Source organism: Chelonoidis abingdonii, chromosome 7 (assembly GCF_003597395.2).
Source record: "Chelonoidis abingdonii isolate Lonesome George chromosome 7, CheloAbing_2.0, whole genome shotgun sequence".
NCBI classification, from domain to species: domain Eukaryota; kingdom Metazoa; phylum Chordata; order Testudines; family Testudinidae; genus Chelonoidis; species Chelonoidis abingdonii.
In genome coordinates, this window is record NC_133775.1 from 110,269,379 (window position 1) to 110,293,251 (window position 23,873).

At 58.2% G+C, this 23,873-nt stretch overlaps 1 protein-coding gene across 1 annotated transcript in view; it reads left to right on the plus strand.

The window, feature by feature from the left end:
* Positions 1–17,184: 17,184 nt before the first annotated feature.
* CPLX2 (complexin 2) overlaps positions 17,185–23,873 on the plus strand; it is a 20,364-nt gene continuing 13,675 nt past the window's right edge. The window contains exon 1 of the mRNA XM_032789367.2: positions 17,185–17,270. The gene's annotated coding sequence lies outside the window, so the exon portion shown is untranslated. The remainder of the gene's footprint in view (positions 17,271–23,873) is intronic.

The following is a 23,873-nucleotide window of genomic DNA, read 5'->3' on the forward strand; positions in this document are numbered from 1 at the left end:
TACTGCTGTTGGGTTCCCTCCAAAACTCACCAGATTGTTCTCTGGCTTAGCCTGTTCCATGTGCCTTGTCGGCACCACTTAAGTCTATTAAAAAATACCCCTAGGAACCAGTACACTGGAAAACAAATCAGTTGCCAAGGGAGGACGCCAAGCCTAAATCTGGCTTGTCCGGGCCCAGCTGGGCTCTAGAGTAGCTTTGAAATTCACTATTCTACTGTCATGAAATCTGCTTAACACCACGGCGGGGACGAGTGCCAGGTAGTGAGTCTGCATCTCCCTCCCACTGCTGACCAGCCCCAGCTGGAGTGAAGGCAGAGCCCGTGCTCTGGCTACAGGACACCTTCACTTTATGGCAGCTCTAAAAAACCACTGCCCAGCAGCATCAAAATGGGCTGAAGAACCAGGGCAAGTTCAGGGGCTCGGGATTCTCCCTGCGGGGTTTTAGGTGGGGGGAATAGTGAGGCAGCACAGGAGCTTGTGGGAGGCAGAGACCTCCTGGCCTGGAGCTACCTGGACTGGAACCAGCAAGATGCTTGTATTTAAGAGTTACAGGGGAGATTTTCCAAAGGTCCTAAGTGAGTTAGGAGCACAGGAATTTCCCACTGACTTTCCATGGGGTTTGGGGTCTTAACCTGGGTGCTTTTGAAAATCCCTCCTGCCATCAGCATAAGGGGTGAAACTGAATTCAGCATCTGAGTGGCCCTCCAGCCTGTCTGTCTGTCTCACCTGCTTCACAGGAGATGCCTGGCACAGGGTAAAAATTCAGGTCCTGAGGGCAGGCAAGTGTGTGTGGCTGCTTGGATGCTGGCTTGCTCTCACCCTGCAGCTGGGTCCTAAGCCGCCACCCCCACCCTGGCCAGAGCTGAACAGCCTCCCGTCGGGAGGGAGAAGGGGGGATTAGAGTCCAGATGCAGAGTTTGCAAACAGCTCCTGCCCTGTAGTTGGCCCCGTACCCTGGATCTGAACCAGCAAAGCCTCTCATCAGTGTCAGCCCCTCTCCTGGGAAGGCAGGAGCCAGCCTGGAGCAAGGGGCTGCACAGCTGAGGTGAGAACAGCGCCGTTGTCCCTGGGCCCAGCTCCCAGCAAAGAGGCTGTTGCCTTCATCCAGCTTGTGAAGAACCCAGGAAAGGAACGACCCCCTTTTGGGGGGGTGTATAGGGGCCCTGTTCCTGTGGGCTTGTGCTTGAAGCAGACCTGGGCATTCTTCAGGGAGCCCTTTGCATCAGCTCTTTCCTCGGTGTCCTGCCGGGTCTAGGTGTGCTGAGAAAAGCACCTTCCCCACACCTTTGGGAGAGGCCGTCCCTGGCAGGGACATTCGTCTTGGGCCCCATAAGTGAGGCCAGACTGGGTCAGACCAAAGGTCCATCCAGCCCAGTATCCTGTCGTCCGACAGTGGCCGATGCCAGGTGCCCCAGAGGGAATGAACAGAACAGGGAATCATCAAGTGATCCATCCCCTGTCGCCCATTCCCAGCTTCTGGCAAACAGAGGCTCGGGACACCATCCCAAGCTAATAGCCATTGATGGACTGATCCTCCAGGAACTTATCTAGTTCTAGGAGCTGCCATGGGGCATGATGCCTGAGCCCTGGACAAGTGCACAAGGGCTGGGCACGCTCCCTGTGCCCCTCTCTCCCCCATGGCACACTGGAGTTGGCTAGGCACCCTCTTGCCTGTGGTAACCCAGAGTCAGCAGCGAAGCCAGGGCACTCAGGAGTTTGCAGCCTCTCATGCTCCGTCCTGTAGGCAGCACTGCCCCTTGCTTTTCCTCTCACCTCAGCCCTGCAGTAATTAAACCTCCTCTGAAAGCTCCTTGACATGGCTGCTGTAAGAAGGTGCCACGGTGGAGAGGGGGGAGCTGCTGCTGTTGTCAAAGCCCAGCAGAACCCTAATTGTGTGCGCTGAAAGCAATCACTTTAATACCTTCTGAGAACACTGCTTGAGCCTTAAAACGCTCTGATAAGCTCAGGAAAGGCATAAACGGCTGCTGAGCACTCCGTAGAGTCTTGAGTTTAATTTGGAGTCAGCAGGACTGTTTGTGTCTTGCGGTTTCTCCCTCCTGCGTCCACACACGCTCATGGGGGGGAACAAGCGTAACAATAGCCAGGGAGGTCAAGGGCTGTTCTCTCTGCTGGCCCAGCCCAGCCTGTGCTGTGCAATGCTAGCTTTGGGCCCCAGCCTGCTGGTCCATCTAGGAGAGGAGCGGCTGCATTTCAGGGCCTGAACGGGACTTGCATTAAAGTCATGGCAGGCTGATGAGGAAGGTTCTCCAAGTTCCATGTTTGAAAAGCCACTCACCTCGGCCCAAAAATGTTTGACCTTAACCTTGAGCTCCAATTTAGTCAATTTAATTTAATTTTGTAAGCCCTATATAAACACATAGGGACAAAGGTATCCCTTGTGTAACTCCATTAGCTTCACTGGAATTGTTACACCAGGCCAAATTTGGCCCAAGATTCCCCCTCGCCACCTGGCTCTGACACAGGAGTGAACTAGCAAGCGTGGCGCTGGCTCCTGCTGTATCGCCACGGCACCCCCTTGGCTTTGATGGGTTCCATGCACATTCTCACCCCTGGAGTTTCTCTGACTCCTGAGCAATGCTGGTGGCAGGGACGAATATATTGGCAGAACATAAAAATTAAAGGGACAATGTCAAGAGAGAAATCCTCAAGCCTCTCAGTTCCTCCTCTGGCTTTCTGATGACTCCTCAGCTCGTTAAACGAGCAAGAAGATTAAAATCCATTCTTACTTTTCACCACTGGGCAGTTTGTGCTTTACACTTCACTTGTCTTAGGAAAATAGAACTTGGACTGGTCAGTTTCACATCTTGTTTATAGTCAATTTCACTTCCCATTCATGGTGCCCTAGTTTGGTGCTGCTGGGTTTGGGTCCCTAGCCACGCAGGTAGGGCTGAATTAAAGCAATCTGGGGCTCCTGTTTGTCCTGACCCACACTGTGTCCCCTCCCCCATTTGGCTGGTGGTTTGTTTCAGAGTTAAGATGAATGTAGCTTTTCCCATGTTCTGGAGCTGTTGGTTCAGGCCATGGTAAGCATCAGTTACCCTTGGGTCATCTTTTCAAGCTTTTGTTTGCATCCATGAGGGCTAGAATCTCTAACATTTTGTGTAACACATTCAAAAAACGACATTAAAAGACCAAGTTTACAAAGTCAAGCACTCAGAAGTTAGGAAATGCCAGCATTAAAGTTCCCTGTGCAACCTTAACACACACATACAGCCCTGGTGCATCTGCATTGTGAGTCTTTCATTACACAATCACCTCATGGTTTTTCCCATGGGACAGGGCCCCATTTGAAGCTCTCAGTGTTTGCCAAGTGGGAAAGGACAAAGCAGCCTGGCGCGCGTTACAGTGAGTAGCTAGAACAGACCTTGAAGCTGTTTTTCTAGCAATAGGTTGCTGGAATCATTTCCTTCCCGTTAGTGAGCTAATGGGTGATTGCTGCTCAGGGAGCAGTTACTGGGTCACTGAGCGGATTCACACTACTTTGTGGAAGTAGAGTAGAGCAGCTAGCCAGTGAATCTGCCTCTTAGTTCCGGGGACCTGATCCAGAGCCCAGTGAAGTCAATAGAAAAACCCAGTGGCTGCAGTGGCTTTGGATCTGGCCCCATGTCTATGCGGAGAATACGGTAACGTACGTAAGTGCTGACCCCATATGCACACAAAGGGGAGGATGTACATATGTCAGTGCTTGACATTGCCAAATACCTGACATGTTCCCTAAAGCTGGATGGCCAGGAAAGGTCTCCAGGGACTCTGCGATGTCACACCTGGGATGCACCAATGACTCGATCTGGAGGCCAACTGTGAGAAAATGGAAAGCAAGGGCCAGGTTGCTCCACTTAACGGAACTGCCCAGGTTACGCCGGCTGAGGATCTGGCCCAACGAGTGTTGCGATGGCAGAAAGAAGCTCTTTGCTTCCAAGTGAAAGGTAGAGACCGACACTGGGAGTGGTTAAGGCAGGGCACAGCCCAGTTACCAGGCAGGGGGACCTGCCGGCCACCCAGGTAGAGCGCCATGGGACCCCCTGGGCACAGTTTGGCCTCCCATCCAAATGAATGAAGCACTTTGTGGTTTGTGCTGAGGGGAGCCGGAGGGTCGTAATGTTCTGAGCAATAAAGAGGGGAGATCACAGGCAGGAAAACCCTCCTGGGTCCATCACCCAGTTTTGAGCCCACCTGTTCCTGTCCTTTGAGCAGTTCAGCTGTGACACCCAGTCAGCCCTAGGATGAAAGGAGGGGCCCGTGCCCTGGGGGCATCGCAGCTCACTCACCAGCCCCTGCCTTCCCCAGAGGGCACCGCGACGAGATATCAGAGACCTGGGGCTTGGCTTGCTGGGGGGGGGCGGGGGTGTCTGTTCTGTCTTTTCTGATCTGGTGCCCACAAAGCAAACCAGGCTCTTGCTCCAAATTGGGAGGTCTGATGAGGCCTGGCAAGCTCAGCTTTCTGCCTGGCTGTCACACTGGATGTGTCTCTCCTGGCTCCTGCTCAGACAGGGAAGTGTCTTCGTTTCGGGGCTCCGCTCCGCTGGCTGGAGGTGAGTTGAGGACGAAGTTCCTGATAGTTGTGCTGCCCTGTGGAGGATCTACAGGGTGTGTGCAATTCCCTGGCCTTTAAACAGGCTCCTAGGAGTAACCCCTTCAGTGTTCCAGACCCCAAAGGACCCCCCCCCAACCCACTACAAGACTGAGCCTTCAGGCTCCAGCACCTGCGGCGCTGGGGAGCGGAGGCCCAGAAGCAGGGACCCTGGCACAGAGCCAGCAGCTGGGGCATGGGTCCGGCCTTTGGGACCAAAGCCAGGGACTGGAGCCCTGCGTGTGGGGCTGGCAGCCCCATATAAAATCGGGGGGTGCTGCAGCACCCCCCACCCCCTTACTTCCTGCACCTACACAGAGTGGCTGAGATGCAGCCCTCGTGTTCCCAGAGAAGCTGATACTGAAGAGAGGGAAAACTGGGGAGATAGCACATTGCAGGCGACTCTCCAGACATGCTTGGCCTGAGTGATTTGGGTGCTTGCAGGATCCCTCTCTAGTGCCCCTGAGCGCCTGTGCATGGGAGGGTCAGCTACCCAGCCCAGTGACTGCCTGGCACCGTTAACCAGGCCCTCAGCCCTACAGTGCCAGCCGAGGCAGCAGGACCCTGGAGCATGCAGCCTCCTTCATGCCCGTTAGCTCGTTCTCTGGGAAAGGCCAGGCGAGCCATACTGGTGAGTCAATGAAGCAGCAGTGCATGCGGGCATGCAGGCTGGAGACTAGGCAGAGGCTGCTGGTGCAGCCAGGGTGTAGGTTGCCAGAGGTATGGTGCATCTGGGCATGCTACAGTGCCACAGGATACAGTCCCTGGGCACCAGCAGCAGTGGGGGACTTGGTTCTGAGTCCATTGCAGACACCCCTGGAGCCAGCTCAGCTCCGTGGCCAGTGGTGTCAGGGAAGGCTCCCCGGGGTGGTGTGTGCTGGGTCCGGTGCAAGGAGGAGTGAGCTGTGCTGTGCAGAGAATGTGGGATTGGTGCATGCTCCAGATCCTGCCCTGGCCTTGGGGCAGAACAGTCCAGGGGATCCCAAGGGATCCAGTGATCACACTGGCCTGGGCCGTGCTGCTGTTCGTCCCGGCTGGGTCCTGAGCCTGGGGTCCAGCCAGACCTGTCCCAGGGGCAGACGTTGCCTTCCTGGGCAAGTTCTGCTCCATGCTGGGCAGGGGTTGTGGGGAGCTGGGACCAGGAGTCATTCCCATTGTCCCCTCGTGCTGGTCTCCTAGTCAGGGCATTTCCCCGAGGCAGCAGAATGCCCTGCGGGGAGGTCCCCTGATGCGCTGCGTATCAGAGCTCAGCCTGGTCCTGCAGATCCATGCTCCAAAGCATTGCCCAAAATAAAGCACATGGAAAACAGTGCATGATGCTGGGAGAGGCCAAAGAAAGGGAGCTGACAGGCAGATGTGTGCCAGGTGGAGGAAGGGAGGCTGACAGGCAGGTGTATTCCAGGAAGGGGCTGACCGGCAGATGTGTGCCAGGCAGGGGAAAGGGGGCTGGCAGGCAGGTGTGTGCCAGGCAGGGGAAGGCAGGTAGGTGTGTGCCAGGCAGGAGCTGGCAGGTAGGTAGGTGTGTGCCAGATGGGGGAAGGCAGGCTGACAGGCAGGTGTATTCCAGGAAGAGGCTGGCATTCACGCATATGCCAGAGAAAGGCAGGCAGCAGGCAAGTGTATCCCAGGTGAGGGGGGGAATGAAAAAACCAAAATGCTTGACTCTTCCTTCCTCCGGCCACTGCACTTGCCTTGCCGCTCTCCTTACCCAATGCCGGGACAGGGACCTCCCATCCATCCTCCTCAGCCAGCGACGACTCAGAGCTGAGCCCAGGGCGATGAATGGCAAAGCCTCAGCCTTAGCTAGCCGAGGGCCCCTGCAACACCTTGCACCCCCACTCATCCCAGCCACTCGTGGAACACTGGCTGCCGGAGCTTCCCTCTGCCCCCCGGAGTGCTCGCACCTCGGCTCCCTGCCTCTGCCTCTCCAGCCCCATAAGTGCTGGGACTGGATCAGCATTGACCTACCCAGCTATTCGCTCCCCGTGTCTCAGGGCAGGCAGGAGCGGACCAGGGTTTTTGGCGCCCTAGGCGGGGGTCCTTCCGCACTCCTCGTCATTGGTGGCAATTCGGCGGGGGGGGGGTCCCTCCGCGCTCCCGGTCTGCGGGGCACTGCGGCGGCGGGTCCCGGAGTGAGTGAAGGACCCGCCGCAAAATTGCCGCCGAAGACCTAGAGCGCGGAAGGACCCCCCGCCACCGAATTGCCACCGAGGGTCGCAAAATGCCACCCCCCCAAATCCTGGTGCCCTAGGCAACTGCCTAGGTCACCTAAATGGAAGCGCTGGCCCTGAGGGCAGGGCACCTAGGAGCCTGGCTATGGTGCAGGAAGGGATGGGCAGGGCCCGAGCTCACGGCAGGAGGGGGAGCTACTGGGGAGCAGCAGAGCGCAGCGCAAGGGGCGGGGGTGTCCAGGGGTAGGAGGCTTTGAGCAGGGCGCCAGGAGCATGCCTGTGTGTGCAACATATGTGGGAGTGCTCGGGCCGTAGGCGAGTGTCCGAGCGTCTGCCTGGAATAACCCAGCTGCCCTTGGGGCAGCTGAAGGCCGGGCCGTGACTTCCCTAGTCTGGCTGGCCCCTGAGGGGTCCACCTGGGGCTCTCTGGGGGCACGGCCGGTCCCTCCTAGGGGGTCATTAGCTCTGCAGCCTGCGCCCCAGCGTATCTCCCTGGGCACCGCATGGATGAAGCACAGCAGCAGGCAGCACTGCAGGGGGCCAGGCAGGGATGGCAAGCGGATACCTCGTTCCACTGCTAATTGTCAGTGCAGTGAATGGTGAGCAGTGAGAGGGGGAGGAGGGGCCCCCAGGACCAGGAGGGGGCCAGAGATGGATCCGTTTGAGATGAAATGTCAGGCAAGCGGGTGGGACGGCAGCAGGAGACAGCTGCAGGGCTATGATAATCCAGCCTCAGGAGCTCAGGAAGAGCCAGGCTGTGGAGCCGTGTAGGTTGCCAGGGGCTGGGTGCTAGGGGGGCTCCCACTGTGCAGCCAGGTGCGGGGGGCACAGAACACCCCACTGCCCCAGAATTGCACCATCCTCCATCTCACAGGCTGAGCGGCTGCTTCCTCTTCCCCACCCCACTACGAAACTCCCAAATTTCACAGGGCCTGAATTCCAGATTCCTCCAGCCACCCCATGTTAGTCAGCTGTAGCCTTGTCAGACACACACATGCAAGGAGAGGTGTGAGCTTTGGTGGGAGAGGCGTGTGCACACCACCCCCAGGAAGAGGTGTGCGCACACCCCCAGGGAGAGCCATGCACACGCATGTGTGGGAGAGATATTATGCACACACACCCAGGGAGAGACGTGCACACACCCAGGGAGAGGCGTGCACACACACTCATGGGAGAGATGTGCACACACACACAGGGAGAGGTGCATACACACAAAGCCCTTGCCACAGAGTCTCACAAAGGCAGCCTCACACACACCTGCCCAGTGAAGGCAGGTGGCTTTCAGGAACAAACTGCCTTTGTTGTGGAGGCCTCTCTCCAGCTGGCGTGCACGCAGCTGCTACATGCTGATTAAATGGCCCCTTCTTTTAAATCCATTTCTCCTGCTGATGAGAATTAAAACAGGAACAGACCATTGGCTGCAGCAGGGAGTGGGGATGGCAATCAGTGGCGGCTGCAATCGGAGCATTGTCTAGGTAACTTGTAGCCAGGGACCGTTCAGCTTCGGGCAGGCCCTGCGCCGAGACCAGACTGGACACTTTTCTCCGTCCAGCCCTGAGGAATCAGGAGGGGTTTGTAGCAAACCCCACTTAGACTAACCAGACCCTGGCCACATGCTGAGCGTGCTGGGAGGAAGTTGGGGGGTGGGGTCACCTGGAGACAGCAGCGCTCCCCCACCATGTGCTTCCAAAGGGACTTAGCCGTACCCCCGTCCGACTGCCTGACCCCTTGGGCCATGGAGTGCCACCTCATGCATTAGGCCAGCCCCCGTGGGAGCACTGGTTCCCTGATCCACTCTGATCCCATGTGGGTGCACAGGGGCAGGGGGTTCCTTGATCTCTTTTTCTCCCATTCTCCCACTCATAAGAGACCTGAATTTTACCCTCCTCCAGCAGGGCTGCCATTGCTGAGAACAATACATTTGTGTAGGACCTACAGCAAAACAGCGTGTAGCACTCATGCGCTCCCTCTACTGGCTGTGCACTGTGTAAAGGAAGCACACAAGCTGGTTCCAGAAAGGTGTTGGGGGTGGCTACTGGCGTCTGGCAACCAGAAACAGAGGGAATTGAAGGGAACACCAAGCTGCCAGGAGAGCAGAGTGACCAGTGGAGAGAGGACCCTGTAGCCATCTGTCTTGTGGCTTTATGCTGCTGCCCATCACCATGGTATCTGGGGGCCTTCCGTGTACAATCAGTAACCTAGTGGACTTCCTGGAGTCTCTGGCACGTCTCCCTTGTCAGCTTGGGGGAGGGTGGTTGGGTTTTTTCAGTTGGCTGGTTGGTGTTTTTTTGGGGGGGTGAGCGGGATGCAGGACTCAAAGGGAGGGTCCTAGTGGCAGTGTTATCCATGGTAGAAAGGCGTTTCCAAAGAGGAAAGTTTTGCAACATTTCCTGAAGGTGGCCAGCTTCTGGGTTCCCCTGACCTGGGCTGGAAGCTTGTTCCCCGGCCAGCTCCCCTGGTAGAGGCGGCTTTGTCCCCCGCTCTCGCGCACTGTCCTGGGTTTGAGTTCTGCCCCCTCTCAAAGGAGCGCAGGGATCCCTGTGGCCACGTGCTCACCCAGGAGGAAGAGACGACCCTCCCTGGCCAGCTAGAGGCGAGAGACATTGTTGGAAGCTGATGCTGCCTGGTCACCCAAGCTTAGCGAGGAGGCCAGTGGGCCCCACGGCTTAGTGGCACCTGATGAATGAGGCCATGAACCCCAATGGAAGGCAGAGACAAGCATTTCCCCTCTCCGACCAGCACTGCTCTGGGCTGGGCTGGGTTCCGCAGGCACCAGCTGCTCTCCCTCCCTCCAGGAGCTGTTGTTCTGGCGGCCGCCTGGCCGTTTGGTAGTGCCGGCAGTTGTGTCGGTTGAGACTGAGATGGTTGCGTGCCATGGCAGCCAAGCCAGTGGAATCTCCCTCTGGGTAGCTCCTGAAGGGAAGCGAGGAGAGTCCGGATCCCCCTGGGACCCCGCTGGCGAGAGCCTTCGGCGCAGGGGGAGCCCTCACCCATCACCAGAGAGTGTGGGGTCAGGACTTCCAGCTCTAGGCCTAGCCCTGGAAGGAGGCTCAACCTACTGCTCATGGCTCCTGGATCCTGTTCCCTGCCCTACCATTGACTCACTGCATGGTCTTGAGAAAAAAATCCCTCCTCCCCCATGCCTCAGTTTCTTCATTTGTAAAACAGGAATGGTGATATCTGTCCACGTCTGGGGGGAGTGGACAGAGAGGCGCCCGGGCCTGTCTGCCCATCACTGAGATCCCTGCCTGCGTGGGAGGGTGAGGGGGAAGCAGCGGGAGCACAGCGCATTTTGCAGCAGAAAAGCAGGTAGCCCAGAGCAGTGCCACCACCAGCAGCCCTGGCGGGTGGAGGGGACTGTGCTGCACGGGGCTGGCCCTGCACCATTGCACAGCCTGCAAGTTAGGGGGAGCCCCCCGCTAGACTCTCCCCGCTCTTTGGCCCACAGGAGAAGGGGAAGGCAGCAATTAGCACAGGTGTGGGAAGGGAGCACCAGACAAGAAGAGGCCTGTAATTTCCCACCCAACAAGCAGCCGAGTGGGGAGAACAACAATAATTATCATAATCAGAAAGCCCAGCCGCCGGCGCAGCCCTTGGCAGCATGGCTGTGACACGGGGGCCCCTGCTGGGGAGACAGGCTGCCTGCCCCAGGGGGTGGGGATGGAGCTGCTGCCCTGAGGGAAGCCACAGGCCCCTCTGCACAGAGGAAGGTGCCAGAATCCCCTGGGGGCCGTTTGGAATCACTGGGCAGAGGGGAGCGCAGCTCCAGCCCTGAAACCAGCGAGTTCTTGTTCCACATGGTGCAACGGTGGCTGCTCCTGTTAGCCCCAGCCAGGCAAAGCTGCCAGCTTCCCCCCTGCCCAGCCTGAGCGCTGGCTGGCTCCACCGGCGCAGGCCGTGTCACTCACGCTGGTGCGCAGAAGGGAACCTGGGCACAGAGTGAGGCAAGGCCCAGTTTTTAGCACCTTTATGGACACATGAAAGTGCTGTATAGCTCTCATATGCCAAGGGGGAGAAGGAAACCCCTCTCTGACTGCAGGGCACAGCCCAGGGGCGGGGCACAGCACAACTTTAAACTCCGAGCTCCCTCTGAAACCCCCACGTGGGAGGTGTTGGGTGGGGCATCTCTCCTCATTCCTTCTCGCACTTTGCTTCCCTGGCTTTGAGCTGCCTGCGTCGGAGACACCATGTTACAGCACCCAGGCAGGAATAAAGCAATTGCATTCTCTCTTGGCAGTGCCAGGGTGCCTCACTAAAGCAGGCAGCTGGCACCCTACGGAGCACCCATGACCCGCTAGTAATGGGGTTAGCCCAGGAGCAGCCCCCAGCTGGGCTTGAGCACTGTACTGCTGCCTGGCGAGCACCATGCACTGCATGGGGCAGAGTGGAGCCGCCCTCCGCCAGCGTGCTGCTTTTTAGCAATTAGCCGTTATCCCCCTCAGGAGGCCTGGCAGCTGGAATTAATTCAGCACCTGAATTTACTTAATAGTATTTATTCTGTGTATTTCTAATGAAACTGGTGCTTGGAGCAGGCGCTGCTGGCCTCCGAGGGGCCGTTACCCCAGCACAGGGCATTGAACCCAGAAAAATCGACAGGCAGGTTCTCTGCTGGCGTGCAGCTCTCTGCTCTGCTGCAGCATGGGGCCCGACAGTAGGGGCATCGGAGCCCTCCCTGGCTTCATTCTATGCACTGCAAGGATGAATGCGGCCCACTAGCTTTGAGTTTAGGGACCCACAGCAGAGCAGGCAGGCTGTCCGCAGGACAGGTCAGCAAGCGGCCAGGAAGCTCATCCTCAAAAGCTGTCCAGGCCTGATGCTCCAGCCTGGAGACCTTCAGACTTTGGGGCTTGCACTAGCCCAAGTCCTAAAGGGCTGGAGCTGGGTGTGAAGGACTCAGACACCGGAATGAAAAACGCACTTGGAACCAACTCAGGCCGTTTGCTGAAGAGAGCCCCAGAGGTCAGGTCATGGCCTAGGCATGCGAAGCCCCCCATGCACATGTACTGGGGGGAGGGGTGTGTGCCAATGCACACAGCTGTCTGTGCACCAGGGCTGGCTCCAGCATTTTGCCACCCCAAGCAGCAAAAAAAAAGAAGCCGCGATCGCGGCAGCTCCACCGCACGGCTTTATTCTTCGGCGGCAATTCAGCGGCGGGTCCTTCCCTCCGAGAGGGACTGAGGGATCTGCTGCCAGATTGCCGCTGAAGAGCTGGACATGCCGCCCCTTCCCCTCGGCCGCACCAGGCACCTGCTTGCTGCACTGGTGCCTGGAGCTGGCCCTGCTGTGCACACACACACAACTTGCACACGTGCATCAAGTTACTTAAGCCCCTGCAATCCCAAACCCTGGGATAAAGCATCGGCGTCTGGGCCTGCTGCTGAGCACCGGGGTGAAAAATGCTCCTGCAGCTCTTGCTCTATGGCAGAAGTTTCTAGTGTGCCCATCACCATAGTATCTTCGTGCACCAACATGCCCAGAGATGGGAAATTTTCTCCATTTAGAAGCATTTGGGCTGAAACAAAAACTCAAGGCAGTGACTCATCTGCCGGGCAAGAACAGGCCAGCGGACGGTTTCCAAATGACTCCTGAAAGGGTCACTCTTCAGCCCCTGAGCTGAGAGTCATGGCCCTATCAGAGAGGCAGCAAATTCCTGACTTGACAGTAGCCAGGGAATGTGGCCTCCTGGCTGGCAAAGCCTCTGTCCTGTGACACTCCCTGGGGCTGGGATGGGACTACAGCTGGCACAAGTGCCCCAGCTCATTTCTTCTTCTGAGCGGCCCCAGATCTGGATCAGGGGGGATGCAATGAGCATCTGCAAAATCTGTCTCCCCGCTTCTCTCTTGCTCCGTGTCCTTGCCAGCAGCTGTCGCTCTCCTCATCATGGGGTCTGCGACAACGCAGAAGAGAAGTGGGGATAGTGCACACCCTGCCTTTCAGTAACAACTTGACATCCTTCTTGGGCTCCGCTCTCGGTCCTGAGCCAGCAACAGACTCGTCCAACAAAGCTTTTATCAAATTAACAGTCTCCTGCTCGTATTCTAAGCCTGTCTCAATAAGTCTCCTCCAGGCAAAATTCTGGTCCGAACACGACCTACCAAATCAAAATCCAGCCTGTTCGTCCCTAGGTACTTTATCAAAAGCACTTTTCATCCTATTCAAACTGCTCATGCAAAACACTTGCAGACAGACCAGAGTGTCCCACCTCTGCAGTTATGGCAAATAACCTGGTCTCCCTTTGTGGGGATTTTGCAGATAACTCCTCTTCTCTGCGCTTTAGGACAGATCTCCCTTTCCTAGACCATTCTGGACAATGTGCCACATCTTTCGCCAGCACTTCCTCAGCACTGCAGCACCTATCTTACCAGGGCCTGGCGTGCTCCCAACCTGCAGCTGGTTTCAATGTCTTAGTGCCTCTCAGGTCATTGCGTCTAGCGAGATGGGTAAATCCACGATTTGGTCACATCTCTCCGTGTGCGTTAGTGGTTCTGGCTGGCTGAGCACCACTTAGAAATGTTCCCTCCAGTGGGCTCTCTGTCCGTCCTCTGGGGTTAAAACTGTACCGGCTCAAGCCTTCACAATGGCACAAGTAGATCAGAGGCAAACTGGTCTTTGTCCAGTCAAGGGCTCCCTTTGTAGCTAGCTGGCAGGAACTACAGGTCCCAGCATGCCATGCACTGTCTTGACTTGAACCACCCGGCCATACTGCGTGGTGGGACCTGAAAGTCCCCACCAGCAGTAGCTCTGTGCACAGGAGGCTGGTGGGTCGGGGCCCATTGGCCTGGGTGCTGGGCAGACAGCCCCTGCCCTCGAAAGCTCCATGGGCTGCACTTCAGCAACAGGCAATGTAATACTCCCTGCCCTTTCCTCTGCTCCTGCCTGCCCTGGGCCACGGGCCTCCAGCTCACCCCTGGCAAAGCAGATGGGCAGGAGGAGCCCGTGGCTGGGGCAGAGGAGGGAGGGAGAGCAGAAAGAGCCAGGAACCCTCCCTGCATTGAGAGTGCCACTTCTGCAAGCCCCCAAAGTGCCTGGGAATCTGCAAGGAGGTCCTTGGAAAGTCAGCGCCCATGCGGACCAGTGACTAGCCCCTGCTCCTGCGAATCCTGGTCCCCTCAGTGTCTGCAGAATGGATGCACCCTCCCGCTCCTCTAGCTCCAAGCGGCTCCTGTTCCCTTTGCACACTCAGTGTTCTGACCCCGGTTCAGCAGGACCGGAGCCTTCGTTCGGCTGACGCGTTCTGACACGTCAGCTGGGCCATGCAGGGAGCCTCGGTAGTTAGCCCTGGCTCAGTGACTCTCTGAGACGGCACCTCATGAAGTCCCTCCCCCGCTTTAACGATCCTCTCTTTTCAAATAGCTCCGGAGGGTACAGCTCCAGCCCCCGCCTGGGAAGCCAGGGCTTTCCCAAGTGCCCACTGGGGAGATGCTGCCGCTCGTGTGACTGTGCTGTGTGCATCAGGCACTGAGCAAAAGGCTGAGCAGACTGAACCGCTGGCTCTGATACAGAACCGAGTAGTGAGCAGGCCTGAGCGTACCACGGCTAACGGGACAGCTTGCCAGCCTCCAGCACCACTGGGTACCGGGTAACCTCGACAGCCATTCCTCCCTGGTCCGGGGCAGCGCACCTCTGTTCCTCACGCTGGCTGCTGGCACATGCATGCTGCCACACCTGGCCAGCAGGGCAAAGTAGTGGGCTGTGCGAAGTGAGTCTAGACAAGCGTGGCAGCATGTTTTGCAGTGAGGGAGGGGGGTTGGCTTGGCTTGCTGGGAGTAATAGGGCCACTGCGCCAGAGCAGGTGCAGTTTCGATCCCTACAATGAACTGGGACCAGCTGCACGGACAGATGCAATGCTGCTGCACCAAGCCATACCGGAGGGTGGGGGTGGGGGTGGGGGAATCCACACATCTGTTTGCTGCCTCCTAAGAAATGAAGGGATGAGTATCAGGTGCCCACTGTCTCATTCAGACGCAAGCTGCCTCAGCCGGCACTCTGAGCTGCAAGGGCCAAGTGCAGCCTGGGAAAAGGGGCAGCAGCTCCCCGTGGCGTCTCTGGGCTAAATGTTATCAGTGATGTAACAGGGGGAGGAAACCAGGTGTACATGGCAATATGGTGTAACTGGCCTCAAGCTGGGGGTGCTCTGGGGGTGTCAGCGTGTGGCAGGCCAGTGAAGGAAGCTCCTCTGGGATGGAATTTCTCTCCTTACGGCGTGTCTGACAGGACCCTGGTCTGATCATAATTACTAATGGGGGGCTCTGCGGGGTCAATGAGGCAGGTGGCTCAGAAAGAGGATGTTGGGTGTGGGCTAAGCAGTGCTGAGGGAGGAGCTCCAGCGAGAGCCAAGCAGGGGAAGAGTTCCGAGGTGAACTCTGCTCTGTCCTTCACATCTGTGTTATTAAAGCTGAACAAAGACAGGGGTCAGACTGTGCCTTGTGTGTAGATTCTAGAGCAAGCGTGGGCAGGTAACTTACACCCGGGGGGCCAAAGGAAAGTGTCCCAGAAGTAACACTTCACAAGAGGGTATCAAAGAGGGGACACCTCCTGCCCTTATTTTAATTCCTGCTAGCTCAGTCTTCAACACTCCTAGGGCCAAATTTGTCCGTGGTGTAAGAAACCACAACTCCCAGTGATGTCACCCAGTGACACCCTCCTTTACTGTCTCATGTACTCTCAAGGCACCACCATCTCTCTGCCACGGAGAAATCCTTGGAAATCTCTCTCACACACACACACTCCAACATGAGTATAGTGACACCTGCACAGCACACAGATTGATGGGCACACCTAGCACTCAGTACCCGTTAACATTCATCCACTCCTAACACAGACGCATTGCCACACTGTCTGCAAAGGGTCCATATATTATGGCAAAGCAATCAGCTCCACAGTGAAAGCTGCAGCCCCATTTCCCATGTAAGCCCTTTGCTAAAGCTCCCTTCCCCGGAAAGGTTCCTGCCGCGTTCGATTCACCCACTTGCTGAGTCAAGACATTTTTTCATGGGGGAGTGAAATATCTATTTTTCCCCATTAACCTCAGGCATGACAAAAGGCGGGTGAGTAGATGTGGTGCTTGGACTGGTAAATTTTCATGACAGTTTTGCAAGGCTGGGTTACTGGTGTTTGAAAAGAGCTCGTGAAGTTATGATAGTAGCGGGGAATATATGTGTATACACACACACACACAAATGAATGTGCCTTCGCACACACATACAGACACCTGCCAAGATGCACAAATGCACACCCAGAGACATGCATTATAAACACGCGCATACGTACAGAAACAGAGACATGCCCACACCCACAAATACACACGTGCACAGAGGGATGCACCCTCAAGTACAGGCATCTCTGCACAAATGCAGAGCCGCACACACACACACATGGTGATGCAAATACAAACATAGATACAGCCCCTGCCTGGCCTTGCGCCACCAGTCACCTGGTTTGTGGGTGGGCAAAGGGCGCCCCAACCTTGGCTGCAGTCACAAAGTCTTTGCTTTCTGTCAGTGACAGGGCGATGAATTGGCCTCCGGTGACACAGCAGGCCCGGGGGGCGGGAAGGAATTCCCCGCTTGGCAACACATTTGCTGCCTTTGACATTTTAATTCTTTCCAGGTTAGGATGTTGTTTTTTAAGTCCGGGACACAAACCCCTGTGGTTACTTCACTGCTTAGCCTCAGCCTCAACAGCAGAGCCCGGCTCACTGCAGGCGCTGGAGGCTGGGCCTCCCAGCCAGCCCTGGTTCCGCTGGTGAATCACAGTGCGGGGAGATTGGCTATAAATCGTTTGGAGGTACAGAGCACTGATCCTCCGCTCTCCTGGCTCCGGTCTGAGGCCGGTTTGCAGTGTGAACTCCCCGGGTGTGCAAACGGGGAAAGGCAAAGTGCAAGTGGGGGTGGAACCGGGGAGGGGGGTTAATTCCGGGGCTCTGCTTCGCTTTGGAGGGAAGAGAGGGAGTCGGAGCCAAGCGCACAGGATGATTATCCAGCGGGTCTGTGTTTCTCTCCAGCGTGTTTACACGGGGGTGCGCTGGGATCGGAAATAAAATGCGGAGACCGGTTGGTCCCCACCCCGCTGTCACCTCCAGTAACTTCCCTAGAGTCACTCCCGATTTCCCCCGTGTGAACTCGAGCAGCCAGAGCCTTCCCCTCCCGCAAACCCTGCAGCCGCCCCGGCCGAGGCCGCGCGTGATCCAGCCCCGGCGCTGCCGCAGCCCTGGGGCCGGTGACCACGGGCAGGTGGAGGTGGCGGAACAGCCCGGCGGCCGGGGCGCTGGGGCTCAGCCCCGTAGGCTCCATCTCCCGCCGCGCTGGGGCCGGCCCCGGACTGGGCAGAGGCGCTCCGGGCTGGCGGGGTAGCCGGGAGCTGCCCACTCGCTCGGGAAGGGGAGAGGCAGGCGCGTCAGGGGCTGGGGGGAGGCACCGGCAGGCTGCGGAGCGGAGGGAGGCGGGCTCTGAGCGCAGGGCTGGGGAGCGCTCACTCCCCGCCGGCCACGGGCTGCTGGAGCGTCCCGGGTGAGTGGGTCCCGCGGGCAGCCCCGGGGCGGGAGGGGACGGGGCTTGGCACACCCGCCCCGGGCCATGGGGACTGGCCCCGCCGTAGGGCTGCGGGGCCGGGGGGTGAGGAGCGCCCCGCACCCGCCCGCCGCTCGCTGCTGGCAGGGGAAGGAACTTTTGCGCGAAGGAAGCGCGGCTCCCGGCGCGGGGGGAGCAAACCGGAGCGCCCCGATCCTCCTCCCCCAATGCAAAGCCAGAGGCTGCCCCGGGGCCCCGTCCGTTCGCCCTCGGGCTCAGGCGGGAGCCGAGCGGCCGGTGCGGGGTTCCTCGGCGCCGCGGTGGTGGGGGAGGGATCCGGGCTCCCCGCATGCCCCGCTGGGCTGTGCACGGCGCTGAGCGCTGCCTCCGAGCGCATGGACCCGCCGGCAGCGCCCCGGGCTACTGGCAAAGCGAGCCCCGGATCCCACTGATCCCCCCGAGCCGCCCGCCCGCCCGAGTCAGCTCGGGGCCACGCTCCGCCGGCGCAAATCTCGTTGTGTGTCCCAGCGGCCCTGTCCCGGCGCCGGCCCCTGCCCGCTGCAGCAGGGAAGCGACGCCGGCCCCTCACCGTCTCCTCGCGGCTGCGGCCAGCGGCCGGGACACACGCAAGGCGGGGGCCGAGCCGGGGAACGCGCCTCTCCTGCGGGTGCGGGGCTGGCACAGGGCACGCGGGGCTCAGCCAGAACTAGGGAGCCGCAGAGCCCTCCGGGGAGCCCCCGTCCTAGGCTGGCGACCTGCTCCCTCTCCAGTGCTGGCCCCCTGCCCGTGTGGGAGGGAGACAGATCCGGGCACCTTCCCCAGGGGCTCCCCCCTCGGGGGGCAGCGAGGCAGACCTGTCCCAGTCTGGGCTGCGGGCCTCACACCCCGGGGCTCGGCCGGTCTCCCCGGCGCCGCGAGGAGGGCTGGGGGCTCCGGCCGGGCTGCAGACCCGTGGCTCGCTGCGCTCAGCCAGTATTTGCCTTGGGCGGCTCTTCTCGCTTGCATGCGGCTGAATCACAAGAAACCGCCTGGGGGGCTGCCTCAGCCTGCCGGACCCTCTGTCCCCGGACGGCTACGGCTCCCCGAGCCGCCTGCCGCTTGGCTTCCCCTGGCCATGGCTGGGTTCTGCTCGGATCCCCTATCAGCACTGTGGGGGGAAAGGCACCCGCGCCTCCCCGCACCCCACATCTCCCCACACCTGGATCTTGCAGGCAGCGCATCAAGCTGGTATCCCCACAGCTAGAGCCCCCACATCAGATACACATTCACATTCACGCACACCCCCCGCGGGGTGTATTCACAGACACAGCCAGAAACAGCAAACACCCGCAGGACACCTCGCCCGTCCGCAAACACGGCACGTATAACCCACGACACATTGTACACCCCAGGCACCTCGCCCGTCCGCTGACACGGCACGTGCACCCCACGGCACATTGTACACACAGGGCACCTCGCCCGTCCACCAACACGGCACATACACCCTGCGGCACATTGTACACCCCAGGCACCTCACCCATCTGCCGACATGGCACGTACACCCCGCGGCACATTGTACACCCCTGGACCCTCGCCCATCCTCCGACATGGCACATCTGCCCCGTGGCACATTGTACACCCCGGACACCTCACCCATCTGCGGACATGGCACGTACACCCCGCGGCACATTGTATACCCCTGGACCCTCGCCCATCCGCCGACATGGCACATCTGCCCCGTGGCACATTGTACACCCCGGACACCTCACCCATCTGCGGACATGGCACGTGCACCCTGCGGCACATTGTATACTCTGGGCTCCTCGCCCATCCGCCGACATGGTACATCTGCCCCGTGGCACATTGTACACCCCGGGCACCTCACCCATCCGCTGACACAGCACGTGCACCCTGCGGCACATTGTACACTCCAGGCACCTCACCCATCCGCCAACACGGCACGTATACCCCGCGGCACATTGTACACCCCGGGCGCCTCGCCCATCCGCCAACATGGCACGTACACCCCGCGTCACATTGTACGCCTCTGGCGCCTCGCCCATCCGCCGACACGGCACATCCGCCCTGTGGCACATTGTACACAGCAGGTACCTCACCCCTCCCTGTGTACAGACCCACAGACCCCCTGCAATCACAGGCACACCCCATGCCCTTGGACACCCCCCATCTCACACCCCTATGCAGACATCTGCACACACGAACACTGCACACACACGGGTGTGTACATACTGACCCACCACTGTGCACACTCTGCAAGCCCCACACATGCCGTCCTTGACACATAGACACCAGGCAGAATCGGAGCGAGACCTTTTCCTGGGGCAGTGCTGGGAAGAGGTCCTCAGGGGGCTGGACTCTCCAGATCTGTCCATCTGTGAAGGCTCACAGCTCCACACCCTCAGCATCTGATAACAAGGGAGACAATCTGCCCTGTCACTGGGGACCTGGGGGGAGGGCTCTATGAGACCAGCATGAGCCTGTTACACTGGGGGTGTCTGTGTCTCAGGGCTCAGCACCCACCCCTGCGCTCTAGGCCCTGGTCTCTCCTCCCCCACTGCCCCATGGGAAGTCCCTATGGCCCACTCCAGCCGGGCACTGGCCATGGGGAGAGCATGGCCATGCCCATCCACACTATCTCGGGCCTGGTGCAGTGATGCAGTGGCTGGCTAGGCTGAGCAGTCTTCTTTTTTGCTGCAGGAGCAATGGGGGGACAGGGGCTCCCCAAGAGGTCCAGGGCTGGAGGGGGCAGCCCAGATGCTGTGGGTCCTCCCTGCAATCCAGCTTCTGCCCCGCACCCTGTTCCCCCTTGTGATCCACTGAGTCTCCAGGGCCAGGATCCCTCCAAGCCCCAAGGTGCTGCAGCAGCTGGGCCAGGCGCAAGGTCACTCTGTGAGCCCAGGGAGCAGGCAGAGCGTCAGGGCTAGGGGAGAGTCGAGCACACAGACCAGGCTGAGTGCATGGGTGTGCTTGCTGGGACTCATCTGGGCTGGCTCTGATCTCGGCCTAGGGGGTGCGTGCACCAGACTGGAAATCAGGTGTGACTTTGTAACCGTGAGGGTGATTAACCAGTGGAAGAACTTCCCCAGGGTCCTGGTGGATTCTCCATCACTTAATGTCCTTAAATCTGGATGGGAGGTTTTTCTAGGAACTAGCCTGGGGCAGATCTCTGGCCTGTGTTGTGCAGGAGGTCAGACTAGACAATCACAATGATCCCTTCTGGCCTTGCAGTTGATGCGGAGCTGCAGCTTGTGTGCAAGAATCCCGTGTTTGTCTAAACCCTCTTGCCTGCCCGGCCCCCCGGCATGGTGATGAGGGGGGGCACGGGCAGGGCTGGCTGAGCTCATAGCACTGTGTAAATATGGCCACTGTCCTCATCCTCCCCAGCACCGGCGCAGTAACCAACAGCACTGGGTTAGGCCACAGAACCGTTTCCTGGGGGACGTGGCAGATGTCTGATTGCCTGGGGGTTCTCCACCTAGATTGGACCCTATTCCAAGAAATGGCCAGCTGAGATCAATCCTGCATTGGCAGGGAGACTGGCTGGGTGATGTCATAGGTCTTTCCCCTCTCTAGCGGCTGCAATTCTGTTATTTATGATTGTTGCTAAGATTTCTTTTCCTTGTGCCTCTATGGCAATTTGCCAACAGCCTCACTTGTCCAAACCTTGTTCATTCAGAACCTCCTGCTTCCCCCAGAGAGCTGGCGTCCCCCCAGTGTGTGGGCTTTCCAGAGAACAGCCCTCCCAGGCACCACGTCCCACCTCTAAATTATGCCACTTAATTTTCTGCTCTCCGATTCCACACCCAGAAGGCTGGGATCGCCGGGGGCGGGGGGAGAGATGTGAGAGAGGAGAGCTACTCTCCCAAGTGGTGCTTTAGTAACTGCAGCTTTCCCAAAAGGAATCCGGCTTCCTTATGATGATGCTGGATCACGGCATTAAATCAAAGATGAGGGGCGGATGCAAATTGACTACAAAAGCTCCGTGAACAGTGTGAACAGCGGGGCCTGGCCTGGTGGGGTGGAGAAGGCTGGTGCTACGTACTGAGCGGAGAGCCTGCTTGCATCCTGCTAACGAGCCATTAGCTGCCACGACCTCGACCCGAGCAGTGTTCTCTGCCTTGCAAAAATGAACTTCATTATCAAGAAACTACAGTGGCTAATTCATATGAGGCAGGACTAAAATCAGTTGAGCGGGGAGGCTGCCTGCTTCCCCGGGAGCAGCAGGAGAACCCTCATCCCCCCAACATGGGGCTTGCTGAAGTTTGCAGGGGCCGTCCTGTGTTTGCGTTTGAAGCAATGAGGTTGAAGGGGTCTCCCCCTCTGCCCTCTTGCAGCGACAGGCCAGGGACCCAGAAAGGTTTGGGACTGGCGCTAGTGAATGATGATACAGGTGAGGGGATCTGCCCAGCAGGTGCCTGGCTTGGGAAGCGAGCACCAATATAAATGCAGGCTGGTCCCCACTAGCGAGGTGAGCCGTTGGTAATTGAACGCGTTTAAGCTGATCATCTGAATCCTTTTCATTTGCATGGCCCTCTGGGTACCAGTCCCCACCTGCTCCGCTCGGCTCCCTGTAGCAGGGCTGGGCTGAGATCCTGCCGTAGGAGAGGGAAGACGGAATTGTTTCTGCTTTCAATCTGCTGTGAGGCCAGCAGGACTAAGCAGGGAATTGGTGTGTGTAGACACCACACGTTCCCCAAAGGTTCTAGGGGCCAGGCCCCAGTGCCCAGGTCAGCCATGCTAAGAGCCATGCTAAGAGTGCGAATGTGTGACTGCAAACTTAACACCCACTCCCACGGCTGTTGGAAGCACCACTCGAGACAAACCTCCGTGGATGCTCCCCAAAGCTGCAGGCTTCATTCCAGCCTCAGATGTTCCCCGTGTAGAATAGATACTGGGTGGAATTGCAGTAAAGCCCCACCCCAGAGCAGCAGGGCTAATGGGGCCATGCAGCCCTCTAGTGTTTACCTCGGTGCCAGGCCTCCGGTTCAAGGAGCCAGTGTAGATCCAGGGTTTGAGAACCGACGGGTTCCCCTCTGTTCTCCACATATGCTGGCCAGGACGGTCTATACCAGGAGCCCTCTGCCAGGTTAGCTAGTCGGGTATATTGTACCCAGCAAAGCACTCCAGCCTGGAGGCAGCTGATACTGTGGTTTGTGCTAGCACAGCTTATATCAGCCACTCAAGCAAAATACGCTGTGGTGGCAAAAATGCCACCACAAAAACCCCAGGGCCCCCATTTAGCGCCCCCAAAAACCTAGGGGCCCCAAAACCCCAGGAGCCCCAGAACGACTTTTCCAGGGGCCCCAAAACCCCAGGGGCCACAATTAGGGCCCCCAAAACACAAGGAGCTTTTGCCAACTGAGCTGCGTCCATCAGGGATCACAGCTCATCAGGCACCCCTGGCCGACACCGCTGAGCTGGCATATGCTATCGTGTAGACTTGCCCTTTGTATCCAGGGGCTCACAGGGTGCACTAGGAAATGGAAAATGCCAAGCTGGCTTCCACATTACAATGGAAACAACCTTCTGAGAACCCAGCTGAATGCAGTCTCCTCTCCCAGCTGTCTGCTGACTGCAGAGCGGGAGGGATGAGCAGTTCTTCGAGTCACACAATGAAGCAAATAAGGAGCTGGGCATAAGCAGGGGCACTTCACTTGCCACTGACTCTGATAGGAGTGGTCTCCTGAATTCGGCCCATTGTCTGGCCAGGGCATGCCATGCTCCACCCCCTTTCAGCCACCCAGCAGGGTTCCCTGGCAGCTGCTCAGCCCTGGGGACAGTGCGCGTGCAGTTCTGTTGGCAAGTAGAAGCTGCAAGGGGATGGAACATGCTCAGTGCAGACGGACTCTGCAGAGAAGTTAGCTGCTGAACTCCAACAAGGTTTTACCCAGCTCATGTGAACAGCGATTTCCAGCAGTTCAGAACTTGGCCAACTTTGGGCAGATTTTCCTGAGGAAGATAAAAGACACGTTCCTGACACCAGGGTGTCAAGCATCAGAGGGGTAGCCGTGTCAGTCTGGATCTGTAAAAGCAGCAAAGAGGCCTGTGGCACTTTATAGACTAACAGACGTATGGAGCAGGAGCTTTCATGGGTTGATACCCACTTCGTCAAATGCATGTGGTGGGAATTTCCAGAGGCAGGTATAAATATGCAGGCAAGAATCAGTCTAGAATCTGTAGAATCTGCTACCCCTGATCTCCTTACGAGAAGTGGCTGAACCATTTTTGCTGAAACATTCAGAAAAGCGGATGCCCAGCAAGGAAATATTTAGCCCAAATGGTTAAAGTTTGTCAAATTTATAAGCAGCTGAAAACAGGGTCTTATGATGGAACATATCAGGCAACCTTAAGTCTAGGCATTGCTATGGGAACTGCCTATCATCACTGAATGGAATGGGCTGGAGCTCCTCCAGGGTCTCCTGCATGGCTCTGGAGATACCGCTGTCACGGAGTCCCCGGGCAATGCTCTGGAACAGCTCCCCACAAAGCCAGTCAGGACTTTGGGGAACCTCCTCTCCCTTGGAGCAGACTTGTTCAGGGCAAGAAGCTCCCACGTCTTCACCTCCTGGGTCTCTCCTTGGAGCATTCAGCATCCTCCGCCCC